The sequence below is a fragment of the Atta cephalotes genome (assembly GCF_000143395.1).
Source record: "Atta cephalotes unplaced genomic scaffold scaffold00002, whole genome shotgun sequence".
Lineage (NCBI taxonomy): Eukaryota > Metazoa > Arthropoda > Insecta > Hymenoptera > Formicidae > Atta > Atta cephalotes.
In genome coordinates, this window is record NW_012130066.1 from 13,228,520 (window position 1) to 13,239,040 (window position 10,521).

Consider the following 10,521-nt stretch of genomic DNA (forward strand, 5'->3'; position numbering starts at 1 on the left):
ATTGCACCGTGCTCTGCGTGAAAAAAGGCCGCATTATCGGAAAAGACATGATTGTGCTGATTTTCCTCCACGACAACGCATCGCACACGTCAACAATGGTTCAAAACTATTTGGAGACACTCAACTGGGAAGTGCACCATCCCGCTTACTCACCAGACCTGGCACCTTCTGACTATCATCTGTTTTCGTCGATAGGCCACGCGCTCGCTGAGCGGCACTTCGATTCTTACGAAGACGTCCGAAAATGGCTTGATGAGTGATTTGCCTCGAAAGATGAGGAATTTTTTTGGCGTGGTATACACAAATTGTCTGAAAGATGGGAAAAATGTATAGTTAACGAGGGCAAGTACTTTGAATAAATTTGTTTTTGCTTCCTAGGAAAAAAAAATGTGTTTTTCTGACTAAAAAACAGCGGATTTAAGCTTATACTTGGTACTTAGTTCGGGGCGCGCAGCGCGCTCGTCGCATGAATCGGTAACGTCGATAATTGAATTCGCAACATGCACACTATCAGAGTCGTCAACGCCGTTCTCTTTGGATTCTAACATTCCGCCTATCAAATTAGGCGATCTAATTTCCTCGTTAGAAGGAATAGGCAGCTTACATAACTCGCTCGCTTAAAAATACCGTTTGTAATGCAAACTAAGACAACACGAATTGATCCATCTTGACCAGCATGAACCTCGATTACCCTACATAATTTCCACTTCAGAAGCGGAAGATTTTCGTTGCGAAGTATCACTTCGATTCTAAGATCAGCTTGCGCTCTCCTTCATTTTACTCGATGACGAAGATCGGACCCATACTCGGCCGTCCATCGTCTTCAGAAGTCTTGAAGTAGTTTTTGTATGACTTGCAATCGTCCGTCCACCCTGAGCATGTATTGATCGTCCAGGAATGAATGCAGTGGTATATTGTTTGCTGGACCTGGTTCGCTATTCTTCTTGATAGCGGCAATTTCTCCAGCGAACGCGCTCGCTTGCACATGAACCAGTTGAATGTGTGCGATCCTTATTTTGGCCACAGTTAAACGCGATGAAATCCGCTCACTCGGAATTCTTTGTAGATTATTAACGTAGCGTAGGCAATACACCATTACACGTTCCAAGTATATTAATGTCGAAACTCTTGTCTCTTAATTCTTGGATTACTTGTTGCTGACGAGAACATAAATTTGTGTACCTCTCTTCTCTTCTATTTAGATTGTTCAGCAATCTTGTCCGATGATTGTCATTTTGCTCTTCTGTACTAGTCGATCAAGACTCTTGCACTGCGGACCCTTCCATCAGCTCTCAGAATCCTTAAGCTGTTGCAAAGTTGTGCCTCGTGATATTATGTCAGCAGAGTTGTCTGCTCCCTTTACATACCGCCAATGTTCGATAATAACTCGTTTATTTCCATCGCGATTGGCTACAAAGGATTTCCATCGCGAAACGTGAATTCAATGTAATGCTATCCTCGAGTCTAACCATGCCAATATGTCGTCGATGGATACTCTCAGAATGCGTTGAACATTAATGATTAAGTGCGCAGGACCGCGCTGCATAACTCCAATCGTAGTATATATATAGAAGTGGATTTGATCGGTATCACTCGCGATTTGGAGCACAAGATTTGGAGCATAGATTTGCTGAAAGGCGGTCTTGGCTGCCGATAGTCTGAACGTATAGACACGCTCCGCTCGCGCTTTCGGAGACATTACAAAATTCGTGAAGATATATCCTTGATGGCATCTCGTTGGGAACTACTTGTCTCGAGACATAGATTTTTGCCTCGTTTAAATCTTTGCGAAAATTCGCCCATTTTGTAGCGAGCGAGGGAGGTAATGGCTCGTCCCAATTACGCTCTGTGAGCCAGGTCTATCGCATGATCAACTTGACTGCAGTCAGTATCGAGCCTATTAGATCAAGCGGGTCAAAAATCTTACTTATTACTGAAAGAATGCCACGCTTTGTAACTATCTTCACTTCTAGTACTGAAAATTGAAATTGATCGTCCTTGGGGCCGAATTCCATTCGAAGTTTAGCATTTTGACAGTGTCCTTAATATCGATACGAAGGTTAAATATAGTTTCTCTCAAATGCATTAGTATGCTCTTCATTACATCTTCGCGATTGGAGCACCATAAAATCCGCGTTGTAACATCATCTCGAACTGCTCTCTCAATATTACAACATATGTTTGTTCACGCAATACTAGCGACGCTATGAGAAAATCCGGATGAGCCAGTCAATTTCATTATGCATTTAATCACCAAATAAGCTGAATTTGTCTGGCCATATGTGATCATATTTAGACGGAATTCCTTAACTGGCTCGTCTAGTGAGAATCTCCAGAATATCCGTTGGTAGTTTCTGTCAGCTGTACGAACACCCTCATTTGCCTAATGTCTCCCGTCAATGCAACGTTATAAAATCTAAAACGAATTACAATCTCAAATAAGCTACTCTGGCTTGTAATCCAATGCAAAGCACGTCGTTGAGAGACTTTCCAGAGCTGATCTTGCTTGATGCGTCGAACACTGCGCGAAGCTTAGTAATGAAGCTCGTCTCCGTGATATGACAAATAAATCACTGGACGTTCAGACCCTTGCTCAGATTCATCAACCAACAACATGTGCCCCACGTCAAGGTAATCGCGCATGAATTTTATGTATCTTTCGTGTAGTATTCTATATCTCTTGAAACGTCACTCCAGTTACGCCAACCGTTGGTACGCGATGTCTCGAGAATCGTCTAACATTTTAGGATCATCATAGAATGAAAGTTGCACAATAAATTGACCATTTTCTTCGCACAAGGTAATTTCTTTAAAGATCGCATGCTTTCTCCGACAGAGGCCTTATGTTGAATCGATAATTCTCCAGCGCCCAAAACTGTTGCAAATTCTTATTGAGCGTATCGCAATGTTCTATCGAACAAACTAAAGCGGTCACTGCACGGCTATCACCGATGGTTGACGCAAAACTATTTGTAAACAATTCGGCAATTACGCAACCAAATTGAATATTTTGTAGTATCGGACGATCGTTTTCAATTCTTCCCGGCTCTAAAAAGCACTCGAAAAAGAACTCTACTCCAATAAACATATCAACTGAACCTTGTAGAATTCCGGATCCGCGTTCGGCGGAATCCTCAACACATCCCGATCGATTTCAACACAGGGTAATGACTTAGTGATCTAGTTTTCGGCACGATGAGAATGCGAACGCTACAACGAATGCCTGAGTATCTGGATTGTATGATTATTTCGCAAACTTGATTTATTTCACTTTCTATCTCGCTTAATTCTGTCACGATTTCCGACGCTCGATCGCGCTTCACCCTAGTTACACGCCGCATGCATGATGAAATATGCCTCGCTAGCGTTGTCCAGTAGAATGCGTAACGGAATAATGGATCCATTATTCCATTAGGATGCGTTGCGTTGACCATGGCAGTGACCATGAGCACGTGCCTCTTCGTCGATTCCTTGACATGGTGTACGACGCTCTTACTCTTCTTGCCATTTTTGTCTACTCGATGGGTATCTCGTTGCCTCGAGCACTTTCATTCCTTGCCGGGCAACATGTTGTGCTTTCCGGCACAATCCCATCTTGCACGTCCTCACGAAATGGTCGTTGCGAAGAAAATTTAAGCAAAGCTTAAGTTGACTGACCTTCTTGAGTCGCTCATCGATTGTTAGAGCAAGGAATTTTCCGCAATGATATATAAGATGGTCGTCTTGGCATAGGTTTCATTTTCCACCAAACGTCACGTTGGCCAAAGCAGTCCTCTTCTCTTGTGCTCTTGGTTTGTGTTGCTAGATTCTAGTTTTTTAAGGACATTCTCTTTCTTACCTCTTGCTTGAATCCTTTCGAACATTTGATATCTCCTTTCTAGGAAGTCAGTTATGCACAACAATGTTGTGTCCGCGGCGCTTCTATCTTGCTCTCAAACGCAGAGTATCTAATTTCTTTTCCTTATCTAATTTCGCTTCGATCATGTACGCTCAACTCGTCCCACAAGTCAGTCAGTAGGTTCATGGATTTTAGAACCCTGATGAAAATACGGAACTTTATAAAACGTTGACAATTGTTCGATGACGATTTTTTAAAAGTTTATACATTTTCAAACTTTATAAAAACACTTACAGAACACCATTGGATTTGAAACACTTTCAGAATGCTTATGATATATCGTTTTATGGAAATTCTGTAATGTTAAAGCAATGCTTTACAAACGCTGATATCTTCGTGCAGAGAGTCACTGTCAGACTTTTCAAACATTTAGCAAACGCTTTTCTCACTAGAAGAACACAGAGAAACTCAATTTCTCACATTTAAAAAACCACATCGAATAGGATAAAAGGCACAGTACGAAACTTTTTAATGAAAAAATTTGTTTTTTTTTATAAAATATCTGAGTTTAGCAGACTTAACACTTGAACTGAATGTTCATGTAAACGTCAAATAAACATTCATAAAACTTCTTATTTTCAGAGAATGCCTTCCAAATGCTGCAGCGTTGCAATTTCCGTTTTACGAATACTCTACTGGCCGTTTCTAAAGTTTCAACAAATTCCTGCTCATGTAAATATTAAACAAACATTCATGAAATGCTTTATGAACACTTTACTAACTGTTTCTAAATTCTTAACGAACTTTTGCAAACACTCATGTAAACGTTAAACAAACGTTTGTGAAATTTCTTATTTTCGTCAGAAAATGCCTTCCAAACGTTGCAATGTTGCAATTTCCGCTTTATGATTAGTGACCATTTTTAAATTCTCAACAAACTTCCACTCATGTAAACATTAAATAAATGAAACTTCTCATTTTCGTCAGGGAATTCATAAATGCTTCAGCTTGATAATCTACCAAACTTCGAATTGCATTGGACGCCTTTTTGTCTACCTTCAGCATAAAAAGATACTCAATATGCTTTTTCTTGATGGCCAAAGGCCATCATCATATCATTTCTCTAGTAATTCTCATGCTACTTCACAGTTCTTGGTGGTCAATTCAATGGACTCGACCTTGGCTGCATAATCGTTCAACGAAGTGACCAAATATTGAAACTTTTGTATGCTTGGAATACCTTTATTGGTATGAATCATCGATAGGAATGTTTTTGAGAACCGTTCGCTCATCGAACGTAGGAAACTTTACTACTGGCAATTTGACTCTAGATTTTGAATTGCTGACGCCACTCGCATCCGCAATGCTGTGCATCAGTTGCGTTTATTGTTTGAACAACCTCGTGAGTATGTCATTATTGTTGCTTGATGCTTGCGATTCGCTTTGTTGCAGACTCAATTTTTGCATGAGCTCGCCCTATTGTTACAACACTCGCGCTAATATCTCGTTGCCTATCGACAAGCGCGACTTGGCTTGTTGAATTGACGCATTTGTTTTAGCTTGATTTTTATCTCCAAGTATTTATCTTTGAATGCCGTGCTCTCATCGACGTTTGCTTGCTTGTCATTGGCTCGCTTTCCGATGCTTTATTTCGTGTTTTGAAATTCTCTCTGAATTTCTTCGAGTCTTGCGATGTACACTTCCCCTTCTTCTCGGCTTATTTGAATGATGCTCTTCGGCTTGATTGACTTTCATCTTGAGCCTTGACTAGGCCTTGCTGCTTGCGAAACTTCGTGATCTCACCCTATTCTTTTAGATCTAACCTCGTTTTCACGCCGTTATCCGCGCTCTCAAATTTGTATCACTGTTCTCGAATCATCGATGATCCGGCTCGAAGAATCAATGTTAGAATAGAAAACATGCAATCGATTCCAACTAATTAATTTTAATGAAGTTCTTCGGATACAAATAGATGCGGGTAAGTGAGGTTACAGCAGCGTACAAAATTTAGGATTTATTTAATTCGGGACGCGTGGCGCGCTTGCCGCACGAGTCGGTAGAATCGGTAATTGAATCCGTAACATGCGTGCTCGGAGTGGCATTCTCTTTAAACTCTAACATCATTTAACTTCATATAATGTAATTATAAATACTTTAACTCATGATTCCAATTTTTCTCGTTTTTCAACAAAGTGTAAGTCCGATTTGAATTTTTTACTACTCACTAACATAATGAAGATCTAATAAATTTATTTATTTATATTGTGTCCAACCTCTGATATTAGGTATACAACTTTGCTTCCGCCGTTTTCCTATAGATGGCTTTAGCGGTAAGTGGTGGTCGAAATAAATAGATCATAGACGTCATACAATAAACTTGGGCATCTGTCAACATAACCCCATAGAAACATTAGTCGATTTGTCTGCATCATAAAGTTATTCTCGATTGAAAATGTCAGTTTACGAGCCAAATTCTCGTCATTTGCAGATTTTAATTTTTTGCTTCAATATGAAGAAATCTGCGGCTGAGGCTCATCGAATGCTCTCAAATACTTATGGTGAGGCCGCTATTAATGAAAGAACGTGTCGTGAGTGATTTCAACGCTTCAAGAACGGTGATTTTGACGTCCAAGGTCATGCTCTGTATTTGGTGGGACCAGCTCGGCGTAGTGTATTATGAACTGTTAAAACCGACTGAAACAATCACAGGTGATCGATATCGAACGCAATTGATGATTTGAGCCGAGCATTGAAAGACAAACGGCCGCAATACAACGAGAGACACGATAAAGTGATTTTGCAGCATGACAATGCTCGACCCCATATTGCGAAAGTGGTCAAGACATACTTGGAAACGTTGAAATGGGAAGTCCTACCCCACCCGCCATATTCTCCACGTTGCTCCCTCTGACTATCACTTGTTTCGATCAATGGCACACGGCCTGGCTGATCAGCACTTCCGATCTTATGAAGAAGTAAAAAATTGGATCGATTCGTGGATAGCTTCAAAAGATGACCAGTTTTTTCGACGCGGGATTCGTACGCTACCCGAAAGATGGAAGAAAGTAGTAGCCAGCGATGGACAATACTTTGAATCATAAATGTATAACCAGTTTTTTACAATAAAGTCTCGAATTTCGGAAAAAAAACGACGGAAGCCAAGTTGTACACCTAATATTATAGTTTAGTAATGTGATGATTTTAGTAATTTTATTTATATTCTTTCTAAGTTTGACTATATTTTGGTTGTTGGTTCAAAACTTTTAAAAGTACACATATAAATTCAACAATTATATAAAAATATACTCATCCTAATATTATATATTTATTAATAACTTTATTTCAGAAAAAATATGTGAAAAAAGAAAAAAACGTAAGATTAGAACATGGGATTTCCAGCATATTAATTTTATTTCTACCAAGCGCGATAGAACGAAAGAGGATTTTTTCAAGAGATTGTCTCCTGCTCTCTAGTTCACTTTCGGCCATTCTCGGCACGCCGAAGGCGAGAATTATCAATGCCATAAAGAAAGACAAGGAAACCTATTTTTCTTTGTTCAATTCAATGTAAAGAAAAAATTTCCCTATGATTAGCAATCAGCTGTAACAGAACGTGCAGTTCTGGTGATCTAAGTTATGCTCATTTTTCTTCTCGAAGAAATATTATTTCTTTGTGAAACCTGTTGATTTCTTTTTTATATTACTAGGAAAGCTGGTACAGAGCTGGATTTTGCAAATTGATTCTTGAAAATTTTTTAAATAAAATTATGTACATTATGCAGATCTAGATTAGTTACACTCATTTTTCTTTTCGAAGAAATAATATTTCCTTATGAAACCTGTTGGGATTTCTTTTTTGCTGGGAAGATTCGTACAGAGCCAGGTTTTGCAAATTGATTCTTGAAAATTTTTATTAATAAGTTCATATACACCTCAACTGCACTGTAGTACACATCGAATGAGATATCAGAAAAAATTTTATTTTTCTCTTTTTACAAAAAAAATCGCTCTGAGGAGCCTTTAGGAGCCTTTTCTGAACGAATATCGCAATTAAAACGCAATCCATCCAATATTTTTAGCCGGTATAAAATAATTTCGGTATAAAAATATTCATCTTTGACTAGAGATCCTTAAAAAATAGATTACAGCTCTGTATCATTCGGAATTAAGTCTTGGCACTCAGATTGCTCGAAGATCACGTGATCAAGCTAGCTCGCATCTTAGATTTACATTGCCGAACGCACTTAAGAAAGCAGAAGATGCGCTATCCATTACATAAACAAATGCACCCAAAATGATGGGTGCATTCGTTTATACAGTTAAGATTTAAATACAATAGGCACAGACAACAGAGAACGAGCCGTCCAATCGAAACTCTGATGTGTAAATTCGATATTATATTTCAGAGCTCTGATTGGACAGCTCGATATTCCTTGTTCCCTGTGCCTATTGCCTATACCTATTACGTTTATAAGCCTTTACTGCCGCACATATTCGTTTATTATACTTGCGAAGGCAACTCATTCGTTTATGTAGGAATGCATACTATCTGCGCAGCTATCTCGGAAGTCCTCAAGATGCTTTGCTCGCAGTACTGCATAAATGATAGACAAACTGCGCTGCAGTTGCCTTTGCTTTGAATATCTTGTTGTTCATAAAGAGCTCCGCACAATAAAAAGAACAAAGAACAGAAAACAGAAAGTAATAATTTCAATCTATCAGTATTTCAATCTATCATGTATCGTGAAATACACAGTTTCTAATAGATTGAAATTTTGATTCTCTATTCTCTATTCCCTATTCCTTTTATTATGCGAAGCCCCTAATACCGCCAGCTATAATAGCCGATTGTATTACTAAAAATGAATTTTATTAAAATATTAAAAAATAAAAAAGGTTAAGAACAACTTGTCGAAATCGATCCTACTAAAGTGAAAATAATGTAACGTAAGATATATAATAAAAAAGATATGAAGTTTACTAATTTGTATTTGCGATCAAATTAACTTAAAAATCACACTTTTTAGATAGATTGAAAATATCAACACGTATAAGAATTATGAACTGTTTATAAATAAATTTTATAATATTTTAGAGCTTATGTAATATTTTCGGATTTTTTATTTAGGCTTAATTTTACAACTCACAGTTAAACTCTTAACCGAGTTTCAACTTATTTTTCATCTCTTTCCAATTCTAGCATTAGAAAAAGCTGAGGAATAAGTTGAACTTCAGTTAAGAATTAACCATGAGTTGTGAAAATGGTGTCCTATTTTTTGAACACACATATATATAATTTTTGCATACGAAAATGACAATTTCTCGATTGTGATTGATCGATATGATTATATACGAAATTGCTATTTCTGTATGCGATATTTGCTCAAGAATAGGGCGCCTGGGCCTTAATTTTCGATCAGCTCAGCTTTTTCAGATTTTCTATTGAAAGATACGATTCAATACGATATATGAACAGCTATTCATGCAAAGCTCCATTCAGTAAATTTAGGTCATATCAGCAGATAAGAAAGCAGAGGATGCGCTATCCATTGTATAAACGAATGCACTCATCATGCGCATTGTGAAACGAAACGTACCCAGATTACGTACAAAATTAACTCTGTCAACTCGAATATCATTTTATGCTTGATCCTATTCGCGTTACATGAAATCTTCAAATATTTTTACACTTAAAATGAAATAAATATATATTTGGTTTTAAAAAGAGAAAAAGCGAAAATGTCGAGTGCAAAAAGTGCAAGCAACGCGAACAGACTTCTTGTTAGTCACCGAATATTGAATAAAGATGAAAGATGCTTGGAGTTGATAAAGTCAAGTTTTGGAATGCACCCCAGTGCATTACATTGTAGCTGTGTTTCAAAATTCACTGTCAGTGCTGAAAATCTATAGTTAAGCCGATTTTACATTAATTGCAAGCTGATCGCAAGTTTGTTGCAACAGCTAATCTGAAGTTTGCATTTTGAAATCAATACTTCATATTGACTGCCAATTCGACGCGTTTTTGCATAAAACGAAAGAATCTGGTAGCTAAATGTTGTGCCTAATCCCACGAAGTGAGATTTAATCGTTAAAGTTGATGACTATTTACAATAGATTAGAAAATCTGTCAGCCACGAAACACTGCGATGTGAGCATATACTACGGTCACATAATACCGCGTCGAATGAGCATAATTTCATTGAAATTGAAGGCGAGGAACGTCTAGATAATTATCTAATAATTTATCTCTGTACTCAACACGTTATTATTCCGCCAGTTTTATTGAAACGTGAACTCCCAATATGTAGCATAATGAGCGCATTGCAGATTTTGCGCAACCAATCATAAATCGTTATTTCAAAAGTAAAATAAAGATTACAATCATTATGTTAAGACTAATTTCATAAATTTTAACATCTTTAATCATTATTTTCAATGAGAAATGCATTTAATTCTGTACTTAAATACCTGATAATAAAATGAATGACAAATACTGCTCTTCAATATTGCTCTACTATCTTTGAAGTTAGTGGAGACCTGTGCAAGTTGAAATTGAAGTTGTGTTCGTTCTCTCTCTCTCTCTCTCTTNTNTCTNTCNTATNNGNCTNCATNAGNTNTNACTGANCTATCTGTCAGNTANCANNAATTNNTATNNTNTNNTANNATNGTNTNTATNAGTATNC